The sequence below is a fragment of the Nicotiana tabacum genome, chromosome 16 (genome assembly GCF_000715075.1).
Source record: "Nicotiana tabacum cultivar K326 chromosome 16, ASM71507v2, whole genome shotgun sequence".
NCBI classification, from domain to species: domain Eukaryota; kingdom Viridiplantae; phylum Streptophyta; class Magnoliopsida; order Solanales; family Solanaceae; genus Nicotiana; species Nicotiana tabacum.
Genome location: NC_134095.1, coordinates 29,031,112 through 29,035,096, shown reverse-complemented (window position 1 = coordinate 29,035,096; position 3,985 = coordinate 29,031,112). Strand labels below are relative to the sequence as shown.

Below are 3,985 nucleotides of genomic sequence, written 5' to 3'. Positions count from 1 at the left end.
TCTTTTAGTATGATATTTGATAAATACCAAAAAATATGTTTGTTTTAATGGTTAATTTTATTATAATAGTTATTTTACTTAAGTAGGATTAATTAGTAAATGGTGTAGTATTTTTAGTCTTGTTTTAAAAGAAAGAGTATGAAATTTGAGGCTAATGTTGTTTGGTCTTAATTGAAGAGGTCCAAAGAGATGCCCCAATTTTAAAGCCCAAACCCTAAGACCCACTTCCCCTTCTTCTTATACACCCTAACACACATTTTCAAGACCTAGACACAAAAAACAACCCTAGACTACACAAAGAAAGAGAGGTCAGTCGTTTTTTAGGAGCTGAAACCCTAAGACCCTTCATCTTCCCCTCTTAACCTAAAAAAACCCTAGAGAGCAAAAAAAAAAAAAAACCTAGAACCCAAACACCTCCCATCAGCCACCACCCTCGCGCCTGAAATCCATGACCATCCGCCCCTCTTCATGACACCAACGATCAACCCCTAAAGAAGAGATCATCGGCTACCTCTTGACCTCACAAAAAACGACCCTCCCATCTCTATCTTCCAAGACCCAACAGCGCCGCTGCCTTCGACCAACCAATTCCCACACTCCCCCATCTTCAACCCAAAAATGGCGGATCCCTAAGAGCTAGCAGTGGCCAGGCTTCTTCAAATAAAAAAGCTTCAGCGCCACATTTTCCTCTTCTAGAAAAAACAATGTTACAGTGGCCGGATTTCGGCGTTCGACGGAGGTAGCGACGTTTTCAGCCACCAAAATAGAGCAAAATTTTCCTTTAGACCTCCGTTGCAACTAGATGCAGATCCAGCTCTAATGTGGTCACCCATGCGACTATAATTTTAAGTTCGAATTTTTGTTTTCCGTCGGGGTTTCGGTCTGGTTTTTCACTCATGTGCGGCTACTGCAATTGAAAGACTGTCACTCTTTAAGGTTAATTTCCTTCTTTGATTTTTAATTCTCCTCTCTATTAATCTTCCATGACTATGAACGCCGTGTAATCTTTTTGTTGTTTCGCTGTTTGTCTAAAACTTTCTTCATTTGGTTTATTTATGTTAAAATCTTCATTGATGCGTTATTCGTGAGAAGACATGAATTAATTAGTTTATGAAAAATGTGATTGCAAATGGTTGGAATTTTATTGAGTATGATCTGTTTGGTTAAGCTATGATAATGTTTGGATTTGAAAGCAAAAGAGAGATTTTGGTTTCTTGGGACAAACTGTCCATGGCAGAGAATTCAAAGTTAAATGAGTCGATATTTTTTTAAAGAAAATTTTTATTATTTTTTACTTGCTTCTTTTAATCTGGCAGTTAACAACATTGTAGGTTGATTTTTAAATGAAATTGAAGTTGGATTTTGGGTTTTGTTAGTAACGAGAATGAATTTGGGCATAAAAAAGATTTTATTATTCTCGTCTTATTTTAATTACTAGGTTCGCTAAGAGCATAATTAGGCCGTTAATATTTATGAACCTTCGTAGTTTGCTTCAGGCGCGCTATAATAAAAATTATCATAGCTACGGGTATGGTTCCCGTGACGTAGTTGTGATACATAATTTCCAAATCCGGGGGTACATTTATGTGATCCGGCCACAATTTCTAATAATGTTAATAAATTAAACATGTTGTAGATCGTGGGTACGGTTCCCGTGACACAATTCTCAATGTGTACCAAACAAACAAGTGTACGACAATTGTAACTTGTTCCAGAATAATGCCATAAATAATCAAAAGCGGTTAAAGATTAAAAATACACAATAGGTATAAAATATGTAATTAATCAGATAATTAGGACAATAATAATTGTTGAGCGACCGTGCTAAAACCACGGAACCCGGGAATGCCTAACACCTTCTTCCGGATTAACAAAATTCCTTACCCGGATTTCTGTGTTTCGCGGACTGTAAAACAGAGTCAAACTTCCTTGATTCGAGATTTTAAACTGGTGACTTGGGACACCATAAATTACCCCAAGTGGGGACTCTGAATTTGAATGAATAATCCCATTTCGATTATTGTCACTTTAATTAAAAAACCTCTCTTATAGCCTTTCGGGTAGAAAAAGAAGGTATGACAGCTCTGACGACTCTGCTGGGGACAAGAACCCAGAATCTTTGGTTCAGGATTCAAGAATTCAAGCTTAGAATAATTGTTATATTTGGCTTTTATTTATTATCTGATTTTTATTACATGCTTGGGCCTAATGTGCTAAATGCCGCTTTTTACCGCTTTGATATTATTTGAACTATATATAATCTGCCGTGAAACCCTTCTCTTCTAATCTTCTGGGAAGTTCACACTGACGTGACTTCTTTTCTGTTAGTGTTATATCCCAATTTAGAACGAGGTTCTGACAAGTTACAAAACCAGATGATCTTTTGGTTACCGGTACGCTGCCCCCCTCGGCTCGAGTTGTCCACTCGGGTAAGCCAGGTCTAGAACAATACACCCAGGTTTTTAAATCTAGAATAATATAGCCTCATGCCGGATCCCTAGTAGGAACGCTTGTTTGCATCACGTGCATTTTGACTCTGGGGACTCAACACAGGGGTTGGGTTCGTCTAGGACAGGTGTACCCAAAAATAAAAGACCATCCCGATGCATCCTATGTGCTATATGCTGCAATCTTTAAGGGTAAAAGGGGTCAATTGGCGGACCAATGCTGGCCGAGGGTAAATGAGAAAGAGAAGAGGGTGAAGTGTAAAAATGAATCAAGTAGGGCCAATTATATTTTTCTTTCACATTTTTGTTAAGAAAAAGACAAAAAATGAAAAATCCAAAAAGATTTTGCATTTTCCCTTCATTTTCCAAAAAAAAAATTCAAAAAAAAGGAAACAGAAAATCCAAAAAGAGTTTACATGTTTCATCATTTTTTCAAAAAAAAGAAGAAGATAAAAATATATTTTTTCTAAATTAGTTTTTTTAATTCTCGCCCGTATCCAATTTTCTCGAACTAAGCATACCTGGTTCTCGTCTTTCGGAGCGGGATACGTAGGCAGCCCACATAGGGTCCGGTCTTCCTCGTCTTCCTAGTGAGTCTTAAGTTCTTGGCTTCGAGGGTTGTAGCCAAATCTTGCATGTCTATCCACTTTTGGCCACATCGGTCATTTTGTAAAATATGGCTATTTTTGCAAAGTTGTTTGTTTAATTGTCTGGAGAGTCTTGAATCCACAATTAGGTGTCTCTTTACTTTAAAGCCCATCCTTGTCGAATTTGCATGTAATAGGCCATTTCTACAAAATGGGTCATTTCTGCAAAGTAATTGTTTCATGTCTTAGAGGTCATTTTTGTTGAGTTTTCACTTCTAGCCACCTTTTGGCCACATATACCATTTTGCAAAAATAGCTTCAATTGGGTCCTGCATGTGTCCAGTTGGAAATTTTATTGTCTCACATAGTGTTCTAAGTCTTTAACTCTATTTGGTCTCATTTTTCTCATACAGGTGTGCATCTACTTACCAGAGCTTGTGCATGACAGATACCCCGGGACCATCCAGTTAGGACCGTTGCATTCAGGAGCTGCTTAAGGATATTTTTTTTAATGTTTTGAGTCTGCCTTCCTTTTATGTTGTCTTTTACTTTCTAGTCCTTTCTAATAGTACTGAGTCTTTTAGGTGGTGTCAGAATCTATCATAGTCTAGGTAAGTTTGTCGAGTCGCTTATTATCGTATTTCCGATTCTGTATTCAAAAAAAAATTGTAAATGAATAATCCAAAAAGATTTTTATTTTTTAGTTTAATTTATCCATTACTTTTCTAGAACTATGCTTGGTCTGATTCACGAGGGACATGATACGTAGGCAACCTACATAGGGTTCGATCAAATCATTTTTTTAAAAAAATTAAAAGAAAAAGAAAAAAGGAAACAAGAAAAGATGAAATTATGGTAAGTGAGAAATGAGAGGAAAGAAAAGAGTGATAATTAGAAAAAAAGAGGAAGGGAAATGAGCAAGCCAAGAAGTGCTAGAAAAAAAAGAGAAGA

The 3,985-nt window shown here is 36.8% G+C and overlaps 1 long non-coding RNA gene across 1 annotated transcript; it reads left to right on the top strand.

Annotated features, from left to right (window-relative positions):
• Window positions 1-222: 222 nt before the first annotated feature.
• LOC107787581 (uncharacterized) lies at window positions 223-3,737 on the top strand. Its single transcript, XR_001648446.2, has 2 exons — window positions 223-936; window positions 3,448-3,737. It is a non-coding gene; the product is annotated as an uncharacterized LOC107787581 (long non-coding RNA).
• Window positions 3,738-3,985: the final 248 nt, after the last annotated feature.